The 21,040-nt window shown below is 45.1% G+C and overlaps 1 protein-coding gene and 1 long non-coding RNA gene across 2 annotated transcripts in view; one reads left to right on the top strand and one right to left on the bottom strand.

Moving 5' to 3' along the window:
• Nucleotides 1–21,040, top strand: part of LOC139049637 ((3R)-3-hydroxyacyl-CoA dehydrogenase-like) — a 50,905-nt gene that overhangs the window by 14,529 nt on the left and 15,336 nt on the right. The window lies entirely within an intron of this gene.
• Nucleotides 13,023–16,705, bottom strand: LOC135904605 (uncharacterized). The gene is made up of 3 exons (XR_010565170.2): nucleotides 16,560–16,705; nucleotides 15,464–15,591; nucleotides 13,023–13,417 (listed from the first exon to the last, which is right to left on the bottom strand). It is a non-coding gene; the product is annotated as an uncharacterized lncRNA (long non-coding RNA).

The following is a 21,040-nucleotide window of genomic DNA, read 5'->3' as shown; positions in this document are numbered from 1 at the left end:
TGCCAATCCAAAGTTAAAGATAGGCATGCGAGTGTGGTTCGCAGTAATAGTAAGTATACTGTGTGGCACGGTAACGTCATAATGTAGTGGAATGTCGGGCAGAGGAGTGACGAGGTACTCGCCATCAGGGACTGGTGGGGAAGACAAGAGTTCAATATAGGCTATTGATTTTGGCGGTAGGCGAATAAAGCCGGTGGGGCGTAGGCAGCACTGGGCTGCGTCAGAAGGTTCTGCGAAAATCGGCAACTCAAGGCGAAGGGTACTGGCAGAGCAGTCAATAAGGGCAGAATGCGCGGAGAGAAAGTCGAGGCCGAGAATTAAGTCGTGGGGACAATGAGCAATCACGGTGATGAGGACAGGGGTGCGGCGGCCAGCAATGCTGACTCGTGCCGTACACATGCCGATAATAGGCACAGTACCGCCATCTGCAACGCGGACGACGCGTGCCGAAGCTGGGGTGAGGAGCTTTTTGAGTCGTCGTTGGAAGGCAGCACTCATATTAGAAAGATGTGCGCCTGTATCAATGAGTGCAGTGACAGGATAGCCGTCAACGTCAACCAACGTCGTTACCAACGTCAACCAACGTTACCAACGTCAACGTTACCAACGTCGTTGGTAACGTGAGCAGTGGATTTGAGGGCAGGGTCGACAACGCAGCTTCACCTCCCGAAGCTGCAGTGCCTAGTTTTCCGACTGGGTCCGGGAGGCGATAGGTGGCGAAGAGAAGCGGTGGGGTTGGGGCGAACGAGACTGACGGCGTCTAGGTGAGGGCGAGCGGCTGTAGCGAAGGCTCGGAGCAGGGGCATAAGCAAGAGTGGGTTCATGGAGGGTGGCATAGGGAACAGAAGGCCCAAAAGTGCGGGAATAAGTGGCGGCGTATGCCCGAGGAGGTGGTGGCCATCGGCTGCGGCAGTGGCTAGCGACATGGCCGATGCGACAGCAGTGGAAACAGATCGGCCTGTCATCAGGGGTAGGCCATTCGGACGGGTTGTGGCGAGATATGGCAGAGAAGGACTGTCGGGGACGATGAGAGCCGGTAGAGAACTGGGGAACGTTGGGTTGAGACGTTGTACACGCGGAGTTCAGACCCATGTTCTCAAATTCCTGTCTGACGACGGCCTGAATCATCGCAAACGTGGCTGCTGGCGGATCGGGAGGCGTCGCGGCGAAAGTTGGCGAACAGGCGGCCTCGAGCTCGTGGCGAACAATACGGGTGACGTTGTCACAGGTGGTAGCCTGACGTGGTCGACCCTCACATGTCGACGTAGCAGCAGTGTTGGGTAGCCGCGTGATGTGGTGTGTGATACGGCGGCTCTTAGCCTGTTCAAGGCGACGGCATTCTTTAATGATGGCGTCGATTGTTGAGACGTTGCCGAAAATAAGTAACTTGAAAGCGTCGTCGGCGATGCCTTTTAGGACATGTGACACTTCATCAGCTTCAGCCATAGCGTCGTCAGATTTTCAGCATAGAGCCAAGACGTCGAGGATGTATGATAGGTACGGCTCTATAGATGTCTGAACACGAGACGCAAGAGCCTTTCTCGCGGCAACCTTGCGGCCAGTGGGGTCACCGAACAGTTCCCTGAGCTTTTCTTTTAAATTGTCCCAACTGGTTATTTAGTCGTCATGCGTCTGGTGCCACACGCGTGGGGTGCCACCGAGATAAAAGATGACATTGACGAGCATGATCGTTGGGTCCCACCTGTTATTAGCGCTGGCATGTTCATATAGCTTGATCCATTCGTCAACGTCTTGTCCCGCCAGGCCAGAGAACACACCAGGGTCGCGATGTTGGGCAACCCTGACGACGGGACCAGTCGACAAGCCGAAGCCGTTGTAGAGGTGGTCTCGTCACCGGGAGGCATGGTGACAAGCTCGATGGACCGACCACTCCGGAGTTCCGTGGCGAGGACGGGGATCGCGCACCTCCACCAGAATGTTACGTGTAGAACGATACATACGGAAGAGGCTATTTACAAGCTATTTACACTGGACTGGAGCCAGAGCACCAGGCCGACATTTTCTCGAGCTAAGGGCAACGACTCACTTCGTCGTCGTTCTCGCGGCGGCTCGTCTCTCGGGTATCTGCCGATAATATCGTAATAATATCATTGGTTCAAGTTACGTGAAGCGCCCTCTATATGGAAAATAAAAACCTTGGCGTGCTTCCGGCAACATGCCTAAATTAGGTTAATTGTTTCACTCCTCAATCGACAGCAGCAAGCTGTCGTATATTGCCTTACGATGGGATGGGGTCGCTCTTGGAAGGAGAGCTTCAAATACGGCAGACAACAATTCACCTTGCTGGAGCAACAGCGGGATCAATGATTGTTTGCCGCATTTCACGTTGTCGGTGGCAACACAGCGGGAAATGTTTTAAAGAAGTAGAGGAAAGAAAGGAGTAAGGCGTGGGTGTTAATCAGAAGAGCTTCTGGTTCACTAAAGATCCCTAAATGCTGACTTCTGGAATTTTATAACGTTTACATTATACCATTAAATGAAATAATTTAGTAGATGCTACAGTCGTGTACAACGAAAAATTTCAAGGCACTATGCTGCAAAGTGCATTACAGATGTGCAAGTTTCAAGTTATTCTTAACACACTGCGGAAAAATTATCAAGATATAATCTGACTATCTCAAATACTCACAGGATTTGTGCTACCTTACAAAATTACCAGCGATCCTAATTCTGTCGAGAAGTTGCAGTAGAAATTTTAATTGCCTTAATATTGAAAAAAAAAGAAACAGCTCAAAACATTGGGCGCGTGTCGTCTTCCAATGTGTATGCACGCTTGAAACCCATTTCCTACACAGTGAAAGCGAGGGTGACATCTCGTTCTCCCAAGACGCCTAAAAATGGGAGCACAGTATAACGCCGCAATTAACCGACACGAATGAAACTTTGGACGTGCAACTAAAGTAGCATTATCCATTTCTACAAATATGAAGGCCCTGCCTACTTCATCTGACCCAGGACAATGGGAATGCCTACTACATGCGTCGTATTACAAATGAAAATGCGGAAAAATGAGTAGCCACTAATTGTCTGCAGCGCTCATAATTAAGCTAGAGAATGACGAGTTGGTGCTGCGGGGTAGCAAATGCTGATTTCTTTCGCTGTGCTTGTGGGACCAGCATCCACCCACTGTACCGCTATCGATTCCGTGTGTGATTTGAATTTAAATTTAATCAAGTTTTAAAGTATCTGTCAACAATCACTTCTTTGAAAAGCAAATGAACGTGGCTGTAAATCGAGGAAAGGTGAAGCCTGGGACCTAAAAAAGTTAGGCTTGAAATTTGTATCCGCAAGGGCCTAATGCAATTAAGTAAACATTCGTCCCCTCTGTTCTGTTCACTGAAGATTGAGTTATCTATAGAAAAAAGAAATGGCGAGGATATCAACAGAATCCTCTCTGACCTTGACGCCGGAACTAAATGGTGTAAATAGCAATTTGCGCGAGTGTCGCTGATGATTTGAATTTTATTCTTTATCCATAATTGACCCGCAGTGCAAATAAGGCAATATTGCGGGCAGCAAACATCTACATCGTTGCTGTACACCGTATCGGCAGGCAGTGAATTCGAAGTGACAGTGGTTCTTAGAAAAATGAATATTCAAAGAGATCAGTCCTGGAAAGGTACCGCCTAAATTTAAGTGGAGGGTGTTTATCTAGCGAACATAATGTGACCTTCAGATGAGTAGAGTCTCGCATGACTATGGAAGATTGAATAAAACAGCTTAAGGCGTGAACTAGCTAGCTGCTTTGTCGTTCAAACAAAGGGATCGAGCCAAGTTCATTTTTTCATTGCTGTTACGCTTGGAAAACGCTTTTATTGCTGTTTTTTTAATTTTTATTTCAACCCACTGTCTACTCCATGGGGCTTATTACAGGACTGGGTGTACAAACTTTCATGCATGTATGTACATTTGCGATCCTGATATTTTTTTCAACCAGGAAAAAGAAAATATACAGAGTAGGTGGGAACAAATAGAGCGGCACAAGCACTGTCAATAAGTAAATGAGAAGCCTGCCTTCCCGGCAGGCCTCTCATTCCATTCCAAGCTGATTGTCTCGAGGCACATTTTGAGTACATTTTTAGCTCATTGCATTCATTCTTGAGGCACCAGCAGCAAGCCGAGCGACTGCCTTTGGATTGGAAAGGCAAAATCAATGAATCCTTAAAACGTCATTTTAATATGGCAGAATTTCAGGGTGCAGTACAGAGTTGTAATTAATCGGCCCCTGGACATGATCGAATAGTCTACGAGATTATTGAACACCTGCACTCCGAAGCAAACAAAACATATGTCTTTTGAACGCCGTATTCTCTGCCCGCTATGTTCCGTCCGCCTGGAAGCAAGCAGCCATAATTCCTATTCCGAAAGAAAGCTGGGATTCGCCTTTGGCCAGCAGCTATACGACTATAGCTCTAACAAGCTGCCTATGTAAGCTTTTTTGAGAAACTTGCTCACCGGCGCCTGGTCCATTTCTTTGAAAGCAACAAGATACTGTATCCCTTGCATTGTGGCTTCAGGGAACATAGACTCACAACAGATCATCTCCCAGGTAGCACACAGTCTTCAAAACTTCGTATTAAGGGGTTCAACGTCTCGAACAGATTTTTGACCAAACTCGACGGATTAAAAACGTCGCAAGCAGGATAGCTTAAAAACGAGGGGTGAATGCGTTTCGAAAATATTTGCGTAAGTCTGGCCGTATCTGTTCAGTTAGCGTGTTGGGATTTCGACGGCGCCATTCTAGGCGGAAGAATTCTCCATTTATCAAGCGGCACTCGTGTCAATTGCTGCTGTATTTGCACCTGCATGAGCTTATGAGCTTGAGTTCGGCTGGGAAAAAGAAGCATGTTGTGGTGTTGACAGAAGAGGCGAATGATTGCAAGCGAAGTTGACAGCGCCACAGGCCACGAAGGAATTGTGCGCGAGTGCAGTAACATTGAAGCCGCTCTCTGTGACGCGGACAATGGCTCCACATAGACTTCGGAGGGGCGCTGCCAGTCAGTAGACCATGCGGGTGTTAGTGCTGATTTTCACATTGTATCCTCTACTTTAACAGATTTGGCTTTTTCATAAACTTTATCATCAGTCATTTCTTTCTGATGATTTCTTTCAGTGCCCTACAGTAATTTTTTTTGTCATGACCATTAGGGCAAATCTGAAACGGTCGATATGTTGCCCTCATCGTTTTGCAAATTTATTCATAGCGCGCACTATTGTAGAATGGAACAACTTGCCATCGCACGTAGGCACTGAAGGATACGCAGCTAAATTCAAAGAGCTGCTACACACTGAGCGCAGTGCCCATGCAAGCTAAATAATTTGTTTACTTTTTACGCATCTTTTTCACAGTTTCTTACACAATGAGATGCATTTTACCAATAGCATGTTAATCTTTTCCCTGTTCCATTTTGTTAGCATTCCCATGCGTTGTATTTATAAGGCTTAATCTATATTACGCATGAATGAAGTGATCGAGTTAAAGAGCGAACAACACTTTCGATGGCACCGAAGGAATGCATTGGTACATCTGTTACTGTAGAAACGGTGCTCTGCAGAAAGTGGTGTGGTGAATTTTACTGTGAGTACAATGTATACAAAAACAATGTGCAGAAACCACCACCGATGAATGTCAGTACAAGCGAATAGCCCCGATGAGTGAGCGAACAAAAGAAAGAAAGAGAACGAGCGAAATATAGTTGGCGAGAGAGCAAAAGAACAAACGAACGTGCTCCTCGCACATCAACAGTACTTACGGCCGACCACTGACCTCTTAACAAGCATAAAAGAAGCCGGAGACAGTAAGCTATTCGCTTTAATATTCATGGGACTCAACGGTACGGTCTCGACACGCTTGCGCGCTTAGCTTGGTGTGATCACGCTTGGTGAGACGCACCGACCGTGCAACCACAATGATGCGGCACTAACGGCATCCGCAATGAAAGGCCTGCGAAATGCACAACGGGAACGGCCAGCTCACTGCTCCGGTTTGAGTCGCAGCGGCATATCGAGCACGCGAGGCAGCGCGCGAAAGAACGGAAGAGAGGGCGGCGTCTGGCTCTGCGGGACATGATTCACGGTCGCTACACAGAAACGCATAGCGCGCACGACACGCCGACGCGCACACCAAGCGCTCACACCGCGGCGCTTCAACAGCACGTCAACACAATTCAACTTTACGAAAGGTGGTGATACGATACCATCGTCACATCGGTAAGATGACCGAGGGTGTGGCAAAGGCGGCCTTGGCTGCTGTTGTGGCTGCCGTGTGAAAGCGCTCTGTGTACGGTTCCGCAATTGTGCTCGTTTGGGTAGTCATATGTTTCTCTCTGTTTTCGGTTGCGCTGTCCGTTGGGAAGCAAGTATTGTGCTTTGTTGTCTTACTTCGCATAGCGTGTGCATCGATTTGTTTGTATGTTGTTAAATTGGAGAGTCGCTGTGGTTTCCGTCCCAGAGCGCAGAGTGGAGGGCACTAATTTGCCCTTCAAGCTCACGGTCATGTCGGTATGGCTGTGTTGTGTGTGACTCTCTCTCTCTCTCTCTATATATATATATATATATATATATATATATATATATATATATATATATATATGTGTGTGTGTGTGTGTGTGTGCGTGTGTGTGTGTGTGTGTGTGTGTGTGTGTGTGTGTGTGTGTGTGTGTGAAGGCATCTTCAGTGGCGTTGTCATTAAGGCGTTCAGAGCAGTATTAAGATAAAAGTTGGCGACCAAATGTTGCTTTTGGGTGCCTGGCATCGGGATCGGCCGCCATGCGGGAAAGTAGCAAGTTCTGCAGAATGCGAAGAAACGCGGGAATGCCAATTCCGCGCACATTACCAATATCCTCTAGACACCAGTCACTGTGGTATTTCACTCTTCCGTTTAGCAAGAATGTTGCAGACGTGAGAACTGACAAACGGGCTGTTTGTTAATGTTCACCACGAGTGCGGTAGCGCAAGACATCAGGTGAGATGCCCCTCGAATTGCCGTGCCCTGCTCTACAGCGCACTCGTAGAATATTGTGTGAACCACACCATGCAGTTATCGCTTGTGATTAGGCTTCGATTGTATTTTACCCCTTTTTTCCCACGTGGCTGGCATTTCATGGTGTTAAGAGGAACTTTATGTCCAATATGAGACTGCCAAATTCGATTTTCTTTGGCGCCACGGAATGCTAGCAATATCTTTCGCTGCTTCTAAAGCTTTGTCCTTGTTATAGTTTCCAGTTCGTGATCGGATACCCCATATTCAATGTATAACTCACTAGGGGATACTGCGGTTGTGAGTCGTGAATCACCTTGGCGTAAAATAACCTGTTACTCCAGGTAGTGACTATCGTTTTTATGTTTGTGACTGGTGCCGGCCACAGCGCTGCTCAGCCTCGAACTCAGCAGACGCCGAGTTCGTGCATGCGTCTTGTGTACGCCCGGAGTTTCGGAGCCGCTCGCGCGTTTTTTTTTCGGATTTGTGCGCTGTTCATGCACTTCGTGCAACAGGGCATCCGCTGTTCTTGGTCCTTGTGCAACAAATTTTCCAAGCGTACGTGCAACGGAGGAACCTCTTCGGCATTTAGGCATGTCGGTTCATTAAGTAAGTTGATGGGTAAAAATGCGTAGCACTTGCTGCCTAGAGTTCGTTTAATATTGCCATGTAATGCCACAGAGCGCTCTCCACATGCCAATTACGAGCACTCTCGTTAGTGCGTTGGTTTCGGGCTTGGACGGCGTGCTCTGCCTTTTCTCGCCGATCAGTGCTGGCATACGTGGCAAGCGTCTGCCTCAGACATTTTTCCCATGAAAATAGCGCCGCTTCATGATTCACGTACCATGTCCTCACTGACTCTTCTAACGCGAAATACACGTTGCGAAGCTTCCTTGTCTTGTCCCAGCCGTTGAAATCTGCGACTCGCTCGGAGTGTTCTCACTAGTCTTCCACATCTTCGATCGTATCGTCGTTGAAGGACTGGGTGGTACATGGTGGGTGCATGATGAGCTGAGAAGATGCCACCGGGCTGGGCATGGTTGCGCCGTCGCTGGTAACTGTTGCCTGCACAGCTGCAGCAACAAATTGTCCGAACTCGGCCGGGTCTCCTCGGAGGCAGCGACTTGTGCGCTGGTGCACTGGAGTCAGTTCTCGGGATTTCAATGCCTGAGAGTCGGTGTTCCGCTCTCTTACGAACTGGGTGCTACCCGGACCTACACAAGAAATGTAGCACTCTTCAATGAAGCACACTAAACAAACTGGTTTATTGTGGGCGAACTTGTGCACGGAAACTCAAGCCTAAAGCAGTTTCACGCAATTTGAAAGCAGAGTTAACCGGAGCCTATCAACAGTGAACCGCGCCATCACACCGAACACACTTTCACGCGCCCCGAAGACCAGTAGCGACGCCGTGACTTCTCATTGGACGGGGGGACTCGGACGCTGCCGTGCGCGCTTCTACGAGGCACACGTGGTATATCGCCATTCGCGAGCCGTTGCTGGCGCTCTTCGAATGGCTATGCGATGCGCAATGCCTAGGGGCCTTAGCGATAAGGCGCTTGGAACGGTACCTCACGAGTGCTCGTAACTGGCATGTGGAGGGCTGTCTGCGGCATTATGGGTTATTTGCACAGCAATTTAGCCTTGTATTGTAACGGATTTGTCCATGATTAATTGAATATATTTGTCACTACCTGGAGGTCTTACTTGAAATTGTGATTAAAAGGCGACAGTGTGCCAATAAATTAAGCAATAACATACTAACGCCTCGTAACTTAGCGTGCTGTCTTGAACGGTAGTAAGCAGATGACAGGTAACATAAGAAGCACTGTTCCCTGGTAAAAGGGTGGGGGAATATGTGGATACACATCGGGGCATCTTCCCTCACTGGTTTTAAGGACGTCCTCCAAATCGTTTAAGCAATACAAGTAATCAGATTGCTAGCACAGGAAGGGCGATTGAACGCAATTTACATTGTCATTCCCTAGCTAAAATTCTTACTATACTTTATGCAGAATCTACATATTATGTGCCCATTTCATTAAACAGTTCGGTCAAAGCAATTGCCGCAATGCATGTTTTATAGTTAGCATTGCTTATGGTCATTTTATTATCTCGATACAGTGTTGTAGTTGCATATCTTGTGCTCATGCCACTTTCACGAGTCATAAATTTAGCATATCTTCCATAATGTAGCTTAAGTGTGCTGTTATATGGTTGATTAGAAGCTGCAAAAATTTGAGTGTGAGGCCTGCCCACTTAGCTGGCAAGCACACCGAGTGGGAACACCTAAAGTTCAGTGCTACCAAGTGAAGAGTGAACGCATACATGTGCCAGATATAGTATGTGGGCAAGTCGTTCTGGTGAAGTTACTGCATCTGCATTCAAAACATTTCAATTACCACCGTAGTGCAAAATGTCGGGTCCACTTCAACGAAATGGAGCACCAGTGGAAATATCTGGGCATACCTGTCCAGGTCAGCAAGGGTGTCTACATTTAAGACATTTGAAGTACCGGCATGTACGGCAGTGTCATTGCCAGCGGAACTGTAGAGTACAAAGTGGTGTTCTCCCAAGCTGTTCATCAGTGGAACGCCACCTGGGTTCTATGCCAAATATTTTTGGATGTGAAAGTGAGGGTGAACTGGTAAAGCATTGGCTCCGGGCTACATGTATGAAAGGTTTTTGTCATTCGGAGTGATGTTTTACAGCGAAGCTGGTAGCCCCTACATGGTCGGCATTTTTTGTGCCCGTGTCCTTTAACAAAAATATGTGCCGATCATGGCGGCAGTGCAGGTCCAGAAACAACGGATCGTAACCCCGTAAAGGCAGAGGCTTCAGTAAAGTGAAGCGCACATTGCATACATTCTTTGGAAACACGGATGCAACATATAGAACAGCGTACCTTTCAATAAAGAACAAGCGCAAAACAAGCATCCGAGCTACATGATTGATAAGGTGCGCCTGGTAAGAGCGAAGCCCGTAGCCCTCCCCGCATACGCTTCCCGATAGCGATTACTGCAGCAGAAGCTACCGCGGTGATGGTAGCTCGCGACGTGGGAAGTGACGTCCCTAGCGTTGCGTATATTGAATAACTAGCCTACACACTAAACATTTTAACACCCTTAAGGGTGTAAATCAGTTTGTCGCCAGACGAACACCCTAAGGGTGCTGTTGTCTACACGCTACAGTTGGGGTGCCACTATAGCACCCTAAAGAAAGGGTGTCCAGCAAAATAAATTTAGGGTGTAAGGGTGCTCGTCCAAATTAACACCCATCTGTGTGGGTGTTGGAAGGGTGTACACGCTTTTATTTCTAGCGTGTATGGAAGGCAGATTCGGCAGTACACGCCTTCAATTACTACTATGTACAGCGATCCACGCGCAACTATTGCGTGTGCCAGAAGGTTCAAGTTCGGCTACCAAACGCAATGTCGAACAGCCGGCCTTGAAGCTTCGATTGGCATACACAACACCTATACGTGTGGATCACATTACATACTAGTAATTCATGGTGTATATTGGAAAACCTGTCTTCGCTGCACAAATACAACCTAGCAAACTTGACACTTTTGAGCATGTATATCAACACCAAGGTTATCACAATTTCCATATCCAAATAACATGCAACACAGACTGGCAAGACATATGCTGCATTTTCAAGAAAACGCAAATATATTTATTGCATGCTGCAATACAGAGTACAACATATACATAAATCACATGAAATATAAACATGCACAATCACCAAACACATCGGTAAGTGCAAGAACATGTACATTCCCCACAAAGGTACCTAAAATATATGTACTGATCAAATCTGTTATTAGAGAAGAAACTATGTATAGCGGCACTGAAAGAGCCTGGGTTGATTCGCAGTGTTTTGGGTCACATAAAGGAATAAATTTTTAGTATAGGCTCCAGTGAACGAAAATTCAAGTTTTGATGCCTTAAAAAAAGGCATATTGCAAAGGTGAATTAGGGAAGCAATTGAAATGCAGAGCACACGCACAAGAAAGACACCTGTTATTTTGTACACTAATGTAATCGCAAAGCATTATGAAAAGTTTCGAAAGTCGATGTAAAGCATAACTGGCCAACATTTTTCAGACTGAAACAATACTTTCCAAGCATAGACATGCTTTAAGTGAGGTTTATGTCAGGAGCCTTATTGCTAATTTTCTATTTCCAACAAGATTACTTGAGCACAAAAAATACGTAGAATTTTTTAGTGCCTACATAGTTTGTCCTCTTTTGTGAAACGAGAGTTCTCTGGGCTAAAGGTGCTGTGTAGCGGTTTTTCTAACTACAATACCAGTTTCTATAAATTTTTGTTTTGTAACTCTAAGGCACTGGTACATATACAATATGTAGTTTGAAAATAGGTTCTTTTCTTACTATAAATCAAAAGAGTGCATATTCCACATCTACTAGTGCCTGGGTGCAAAGTGCAGTAGGAGGCCTGATAAAAACAAACCACTGTTGATTAAACGATTTTGCTGAGCACAAAATGCGGACAGTGTTTTAAAATACATAGTAAATTTCTAAATTATTTGCACTTAGATGCAGTAATTCAAGATTAAGGCATGCTATAGCATGTGAGCATGCAAATTAGCAAATATGGTTTAATAAATTAGCCATACTCTGGTTACTAAAAGAACACAGGCATAAGCAGTCATGCAAAAGTTCAAGTTAAATATCACACTGTTAACATTTGCCAGCAAATGGTCGTATCAAACATAATTATACTGAACAAGGGTAGTTTCTTAGGACAGTTTGCAATTAATGAGATAAAATTACGTACAGCTTGAATGACAAGAACTGTGAGAGATGTCAGACTGCGGTGACTTCCAACAATATTTAATTACGTTGCCACATCACGTCTATTTGTACAAAAGCGGGCATGCGCAGAATATGAGTCACAAGGGGTGTCTAACAGCAAGTGACTCTATTAAGAACATCGTCCTTTGAAAAAAATAAACAGAATTTTTATCTGTTGAGATACAAGACTTCACTAGGGGTCAGCATGACAGAGGGGTCACTAATGCACACACTAGCCAGTTTTCTAGTGAAATCTGCTTCTATAGTTTCCCGGATGACCCGTGTCTCGCTAAAGCTTCCGTACCTTCAAAGAGGGGCACGCAGCCTCAGTCCCAGCAATGGATGCCGAAGTGGCCTTCAGCAGTGTTATGGACGTTGTTATCGTGCTCTCCTAAATGATTGTTTAGGCAATGTGTTGCCTAAACACATCGCCTGGCAGGCGTCTGTCCAACATGTTTGTTGGACAGACGCCTGCCTGTCTGTCCAACAAAGTCAAATGCGATATTGTAAAGCTTTGCCTCCTTAACAGCCTCAATAGATCTTGCTCACACGAGATGCAACATAGCGTTGGTGCACAGGCTGATTGCCTTTCTTGGGTTGGCTACCCTTTGGCCTTAATTTCAGCCATAGCGGAACAGCTTCTGAAGTGCACAAAACATGATGAGCGCGCTCGGTCAAGGAACCAGCCGGTTGAAAGACACAGGTTTGCAGTGCTACCGTATGTTCATGATGTCTCCCATAGGCTAAAAAATATTAGGGAACCTGCCGAAATCAGTCCTTTTCTCAGCCCCGGAAAAGCTGGCAAGGCTCTGTAAGTGTGTAAACGTGCCTAAATCACGTCAGAGTTGTTGCTCTGCCGGGCACAGAAAACGTTTTGCGATGTGTGCAACGAATGTGGTTTCCCAAATTCCCATTTTGAGGCAGTAAATATATGGGACAGACAGGCAGGCGCCTAAATGATCGTTTAAGAGAGCACTATAACAACGTCACTAACACTGTTCAAGGCCACTTGGGCATTCATTGCCGGGACTGCGGCTGCATGCCCCTCTTTAAGATACGGAAGTTTTAGCGAGACACAGCTCACCCGGTAAATTATTGAAGCTGATTTCACCAGAAAATTGGGTAGTGTGTGCGTTAGTGCCCCCTCTATCACGCTGACCCCTAGTGAAATTTTGTATCTAAACAGATAGAAATTGTGATGTTTTTTTTTTTCAAGTGACCATGTTCTTTTTACAATGACTTGCTGTTAGAACACCCCTTGTGGCTGGCTTTCATTTTCTGCGCATGACCCCTCTGTGTATACACACACAATGTGGCAACGCAATAAAATATTGTTGAAAGTCAGTAGAGTGTGTCTCTCGCAGTCCTTGTCCTTCACGCTGTACGTCATTTTTTATACTGAACAGCCAATATTGATTCAAAATTAGAAAAATATAGTACACATCTGAGCTGCAAAAATGCAAGTGATGCAGCAAATGGCCTTTAGCTTTCCAAAAGAAAAAGAAATGTTCACGGTTAACCACGAGGTGCAGGGACTCCATTCTCTGAGCATCTTGACCAATAAATGCAGCGCATGGCATTGCTGGAATCTTGCATCCTGCATTAGCAAAATAAGAAGAGAATCATGAGAATTCAGTCCGTGCAATTACACATGTACTTTGCGGAAAATTTGATAAAGCAACAAGCTCCTCAAAGTAACAAACTTAATTAATGTGACGGCAGAATGCACCGCTCAGGCAACTGGGCAAGACAAGTGAAAGGTAGAAGTTTCTATTTTGCAAATTAAGGAATTGCATGTTACTGTGAATGCTAAACCACTATGTCATTGTGAACACAAGGCACATACAGCAGCAAAAACATAAATTTACAGTAGCCTTTTCACCATAGAAAATAAGAGTGAATAAAGTTTAAAGACTACCAATGACATCTCTCAACAACAGACATTTGTCCAAGAGTGCGTATGTGACCTTAATACACAATTGACATTATGAAATCTGCAATATATCTGCATTACACTTTATAAGTACTGCAGGTGAGAAGCTTACGGGATATGGCACATTAAGAGTGAAATGCACAAGGCATTAAAAAATGACTGTTTTTACACAACATTATTACACTAGGAGACAAAGAGAATTGTTTTACAGAGTGCACACAAAATGAAAATGAGGGAATCCCCACTGGCATTCTCATTTGCCCTGCAATACATGCATCCAGCCCAACAATATCCAACTCTCCAATGCAGTTTATTAGACACTTTCTGCATCCTAAAATTTATCGTGTATTTCTTATTTACTTATTTAGTAAGAATTGGCATTTTGGCATACTTTCCTCGAAAATTTAGCATGTGTTGTCAACTATTTTTCTTAGAGCACGCCCCCTTCTTTCAATGGCTTAGCTTGGCAATGCACTGACAAGTAGTATTCCCTTATTTAAACTTATGATCCTTCCTCATGCTCCCACTTCATGCTCTAAACTGTGATGCCACTCCAATGCAGTTTATGTTAATCTGTGACTATTTACATGGTCCTTCTTTCTGTAGCCTCTCAACTAGAGCCTGGAATTTCTTGTCTCCTAGAACAATCGTCTTGCCCAAACCATATTGCACGGTTACCCCTCATAGGGGGGGGGGGGGGTACTGTATATGAGTTTTCACATATTCAATGAACCTCAGACACAACCATTTCTCATCCTGTGTTGCTACTACCCGCATGAGTCACAATGGTTGTAAATTGGCTACCTGCCCTCTCTCGCTTAAAAGTACATTTTGCATGTGGACAATAACCACAAGCATCACATTTCATTGAATGAGTGCTCCTGTGCATGTTTTTTTCCGTCCTGTAATGGCTAAGTTCAACATGGTCAAGTCGTTTGAAAACTGTCTAGCCTCAACCGATACTTTGTGTAGTTTCAAAATTATGATACATTCATTTTTCAAAACTTGTCCCAAATTAAGCATGAGACATTTTCATGATGCAAATGAGGTAAAGTTGTGCTCAGAGACTATGATAGGCCTGCTATATATCCTGCAAAACTATGTGAAATGAAATATGCTTGCAATTTTCGTGAGCAGCTAGCTCAGTACAATTAGGCGCATTACCTACGGAAACGTTTTTTTAACGCTCCCGAGAGGTCCTGGTTTCTTGTAATTTCTTCAGATCCCTTGCAGTCTAGATTGCAATCCGGTGCATTTTGATTTTGATATTGTATTCAAAATAAAAACAGCTGAAATTTTAAGGTTTTGATAATTATATGGGAATAAATTAAAGGTAGAAGAGTGTAATGCAATGAGCAAATAGCAAGCTCATTGCAGAGAGTAAACAAATATTCCTTTCCTGCAAATAAATTGGTAGCAGGAAGGTCATACGAAATTAGCAGTGAATGCACAATAAAGAATATGATGCTACAATGCCCCGGCATTCTGCGATATTCTTGCACAAAGAAAATCCTCATTATGAAAGACCATCAAGCAAATGCAAATGTATACTTTGGATCAGCAGTCATACCTGCAGTATGCACTGTACCATCGGCAATATTTACAACCACAGACAACTGCACATCATATCAAGCTTAGGCGGCCAAGGAGCCTGAGTTTTAAATTATAACTTGACTTATTATATTACACTACACAACTATATCTACTTACAATGTTGTCTTCTCAACCGCTTTCAAGAAGACATTAACCATCTGTCTGAAGGCGAACGCAAGTGGCTTGCTCTTGATGGGGGGCGCCAAGGCTGGGCATTGTGAAATTGCTGCTACCATCTGCATGACCTGCGAGAAACGACGCTCTAAGTACAAGATAAACAAATGCTATTAGAGCAAAAGACAAGATCATTGGCAATGAGCCTCGTTTTGGTTTGCACGAGAAAAGCCAAGAATATGGACTTTGTGCTGCTTACTGAAGAAGCAAGCCTCCTTCCAGATGTTGCAGTCATGCATTAAGATTGTCACACAGCTGCATGCTTGTATGCTGCTGTCGCCAGTACGCCAGTATGCTTTGAAGTTTATTATTTCAAGTTAAACTGATTATTGTGTTTTCTTGCCAATTCTTGGCAAACAGACCAGCAATGAAGTAGCTCACTTACACACACACTCCCTTTTGAGGATAATTCACACACACGCACGCATGCATGGGCGCACACACACACACGCACACACATGCTTCTACCACATGAGCAGCTTCCTGTGCTTGACACACATACATTTTTTTTATCCTGTGTCACTCCTACTGCTAAGGCATAAAAAATCCTTTGTGTTACCAACCCCAAACTCCTCAACCTACACCTCCAGCTTAAACACTTTCTCGAGAGCCAGGACAAGCCTTCTAGCTTCCCCAGTGCTCCAAACTGTAGTTGCGAATTTCAATAGGGATGTAGGCGACAGCTCTCGAAGGGCATGCAAATTACCCGGAGACCTAAAGCTTGTATATGATACCTCTAAAGCACAACACTTCAAATTTTCAAAATTCATTAAAGCTCCTGAAGACAACTGCTATATACGTAAAACGTCTCGAATAACCTGCCGCTAACAATTTCAGCGGTTGTCTGCATCAAAAGAAATGTGGGCTAATAGGAAATCCACGTCTTTAAGATCGGAATTATTGTAATGGCGAAATACACTACCAGATTTCTTAATCATTTATTTATGCTCTGGATGTAACGTTCCTTTCACAATAAAAAAACAAGGATATCGATTCATCAGGGCATGGGAGGAAAAAGGACGAAGCGTATACTTGACACCTTCCCACTGGTCCTCCCGAGAAACGGCGCCTCATACAGCAGTTGTCCAGGGTGGCTTGAAACCAAACTCGGCTTTCAGGCGGGAACACTCGCTGCACCAAATCGGAAGAGTTTTATTGCGAGTAAAACTCTACTGGCCTCATGCAATACATACGCACGCACACAAAACGCACCCACACGCACACACAGGTATACGCACTCTCAAAGCGCAGACACAAAAGCGCACACGCGCACATTGATGAACACAAACAAGCACACATACATGCATGCAGGCAGACACGCTAACACGTGCGCGCACACACAGCGACCCACAGACAACACACTCACAAAACACGTACGCACTAGACACGCGCAAACACGCCGGCCCATACAAACCGGCATGTACTGAACGCACGCACGCACGCACGCACGCACGCGCACGCACACACACACAGCGAGCCGAGCGCACGCACACAAATCAAGCCGAGCGCGAGCACGCGCAGACGCACAGACAAAGCGAGCCGAAAAAATGCTGAAGGCGTCCGGCAAGCAGCAACAGCAGCACGCGACCGCATCAGGGAGAACCAATACCACGCCGGTTCCTTCGAAAGGTGGCTAAGCCAGTCCTTTTTCTACGCGACGCAAACGTGGTCGACCACGTTTAACTGAAGTGCGAACGACCGTATTACAAGCAGCCGCGCTGAACGCACAAGAGAATCACATCAATGAACGTTCAAGCGCTGAGAAACAAAGCGTAACTATGCAGGCGCACCACGCCCGATGTAGATTTGACAAACATTAGTCACACGGGACGCGATCTAGGTAGTTAACTTGCCCTAGTAGGAGTGCAGCTGCTCTTGCTCTTACATTAGCGAATTATGAATTATGCTACGAGATCACAGTGAGATATTTCTAAAGCGAACAAAACAAATACCAAATAAAGGGGCACTTGCCTGAAAGTTTCCATCTTGCCAGTACTACCGACCGGGCACGTTGCAACTTCTCGTTTCAGCCTTCGTGGATCCATCTTCCAGTGTGTACGAACGCTTTGCTTTGAAGTGGGGCACGAGTAATACACAAAGCATGGGCCACATCTTTTTCTACCCCGCGCGCAAAACTAATCACACGTTTAAAATTACTTCGCACAACGCGCAACGCGAACGCACGCGAAAACGAGCATGATGGCGCAGCTTCCGCCTTCCCGTCCTGCCGCGCGCGGAAGTGATGGTACAGCGTCGGCCGTCACTTCCGGTCGCTTTTCATTGGGCATGGGGCGGCCGCGCAAATTAAACGTTTATTCTGACAGGTTTGCTTGCTCGCATGGCCGCCTGTTTGCTGCTGCTTCGTTGTGCTCTCTAAATAGAGCGGTGAGGTGGGTAGTTGCTACTACGTTTCGTGCTGAGCATATTATTTTGGGGTGGGGGGCGCAGTTTGTGCTGCATCACTGAGGGTACAGTACACAAATCGGGACCGTGAGCGAGACGATCGGCGCTCTTCTGCTGGTGCGATTAGATGATTTGCTGCGTCCGAACGAAGTAACTTTGCGAGGTCACAGCGTAGTTTCAGCGATAAAGACGCTCACATCTTGGACGTGCGACAGCGACGCGTAAACATTCATGAGGAGACTGAAGACTGCGTTTGCAAGTGCGTATGCTCTGGATAAGAAATTACAGCTTTGACGACACCAGCCCTTAATATATAGGCTCAGCCTTACAAGCTGTATTTGAGGATGCACTTAGAAAGCAGATCAGTAGCGTAGTAAACCTCTGAATGAATTAGGCAAGGTACGTGGAAATTCGGGTTTGAGAACTTCCAACGTGATCTCGCCCCTATAAGTCTTCTTTATGGTTTCACCATGCAAATTGTACGTTGGTGCCATTGTACAGCAGAGGCTCGTCCAACAGCACGTCCCTGTTTGTTCAGCAATGTATCCAAACAGCTTCTTCCATTTCACCACTTTTGTTGGGCTATTAAGGGCACCGAAATATTAGTGCAGAATTGCGCAAGTTGCTCTCGTGTTTTCGCTCTGCTACTGCAGTTTTTCTAGAAGTGTTTAATTGCATGTTAATATTCCTGTGAGCACGAAAAATAATGATAATGGAATTGTAAGTGAAAGGGCGTTCTTTTTCTGGATGATACATTTTTGGAGTGGCCGTCATGCCAGTAACATCAGAATCCTTGAAGAATATCGACAGTCACTTAGGAATGGGAAAACTTAATCGCTTCACGCATCTACACTTGCAATTGTCACGTGACCATGATACGTTAGTTCATACATTGTCACGTGTTCTTCACAATTCTACCTTAATCTCCCGTAATCCACCATGCTATAGTTTGTACGAACCTTAATGCAATTTATTCCACCCTTATTCACATTATTTCCCATTATTTACCCATAATTGCTCATACTTAACGTTGTTGTATTTACTACCTTCTGTATCACTACTGACGTCATACAAGACGGTGATGACTTCACATTTTATTTATTTATTATATACATTCAAGGCCTAGTAGGCACAACAGAAAGAAGTGGTGAAAATATGCAATAATTGCAATGCAGCGCAAAAATAGAAAATCAAACCATAAGATAATTTGAACAGCGACCTTGAATTAGTGGTGTCGCAAATTGAGACTGTGGAGGCGGGAAGGCGGTTGCATTCAGTGGCTGTTCTTGGCAAAAAGGAAGAATGGCACATCAATTTTGTATTGGTGGTCGATGCGAGACGAGAACTTGGTGTGGTGAAAAGATTTTCTTTACGAGAAGGGTTAAATTAGCATATTCTATGAAAAAGACAGAGACGAAAGTATTTGCGACGTAACCAAAGGTCAGGTTCACCTAGTGTTCTTTTCATGGACGTGACGCTAGAATGAAGTGAATAATTTGAGAGAATAAAACGGGCGGCGCGGTTCTGAGTGCTTTCTGAATGCTTTCAAGGGAAATGACAAGATTTGCATGAGCAGGGTCCCGTGTGGATTGTTGTTGCGGAGAACGCCACCTTTCCTACCTGAAAGGCCATGAAACGCTTTCGCATTAAAAATGCAATACATACACACATTGCTCAATGCGTGGACGTGTACACGTTACTCAGATTTATGCATCAATACGTTCAACACCCTTCAGGCGTCGATTTAACACCCTTCTTTGAGCAAAGTCACACCTTATGTGTGGTATCCACCCTTGTGATAGGGTGCTTTGGCCGAAAAGGGTGCTAGAAGGGTGTGGGCATGGGTGTAAATGCCGAAAGCACCCCTATTAACACCCATAAGGGTGTAAAAATGTTTAGTGTGTAGCACCTGATTTCAGTATTGTTGCAGCACCGCTAGGGGTGGCAGCGTGCTGTCAAAATTACTCTCACTGTAAAGCAGTAAAGCACTGCATACCTCCACACCAGTTGTAGTGGTTGTATTAAACAGCTTCGCTGGGCATCCACTTGCCCAGGGGCCGGAATGGTGAGCCAATTTCTTTTATTTATTTTAGGAGACTGGAGAGGTGCGCAAGGTGTACCAATGTATTCAATCTTCTAATAATGAGGCTTGTACATTGATTTCTTGCGTACTAGAGTACTATGATTATTTTTGTTATGTGTAGCCTTACCCAGTCACATTGTACTCTGCATTACAGTGGTGCTCACTTGTTACACAGATTTCCTTGTTTCAGTATTCTTAAGGATCATCCACGAGATTGTTTTTCAGTTTTGAGGTTCTTTTAATACTCTCACCAGTACTATATTTTATGTACCATAGAGACAATATTTTCAAGCTTAACATGTTCCCATTGTTTGGTTTTTATCACAGTTTTGATTTTTGATCGTATGTGTCGCTATTCGTTTTTGTGTTAGTTTCAACTCCTAGATTATTGGTCACATAGCTTGTAGGCAGATACCATGCAATTAAATATCGCATTTTCATTCTGCTTCTTGCAGTTGCTGTGATATCAATTTCTAAACAACTCCCGTCTGTTCGTCTGATAGCATGGGCTCTTTGCTATGCAAAATAAGAAACTTTGACGCAGTTCGCGTTCTTGCTGTTCGTCATTGTATGCGTACACGCTAAACTTTTTACACCCTTATGGGTGTTAATAGGGGTGCTTTCGGCATTTACACGCATGCCCACACCCTTTTAGCACCCTTTTCGGTCAAAGCACCCTATCACAAGGGTGTATACCCCACATAAGGTGCGACTTTGCTCGAATAAGGGTGTTAAATCGACGCCTGAAGGGTGTTGAACGTATTGATGCATAAATCTGAGTAACGTGTACACGTCCACGCATTGAGCAATGTGTGTATGTATTGCATTTTTAATACGAAAGCGTTTCATGGCCTTTCAGGTAGGAAAGGTGGCGTTCTCCGCAACAACAATCCATACGGAACCCTGCTCACGTCAATCTTGTCATTTCCCTTGAAAGCATTCAGAATTGCGCCGCCCGTTTTATTCTCTCAAATTATTCACTTCATTCTAGCGTCACGTCCATGAAAAGAACACTAGGTGAACCTGACCTTTGG

This window comes from Dermacentor albipictus, chromosome 9 (genome assembly GCF_038994185.2).
Source record: "Dermacentor albipictus isolate Rhodes 1998 colony chromosome 9, USDA_Dalb.pri_finalv2, whole genome shotgun sequence".
Lineage (NCBI taxonomy): Eukaryota > Metazoa > Arthropoda > Arachnida > Ixodida > Ixodidae > Dermacentor > Dermacentor albipictus.
The sequence above is the reverse complement of the archived record's forward strand: the minus strand, read 5'-3'. Positions and strand labels throughout refer to the sequence as shown.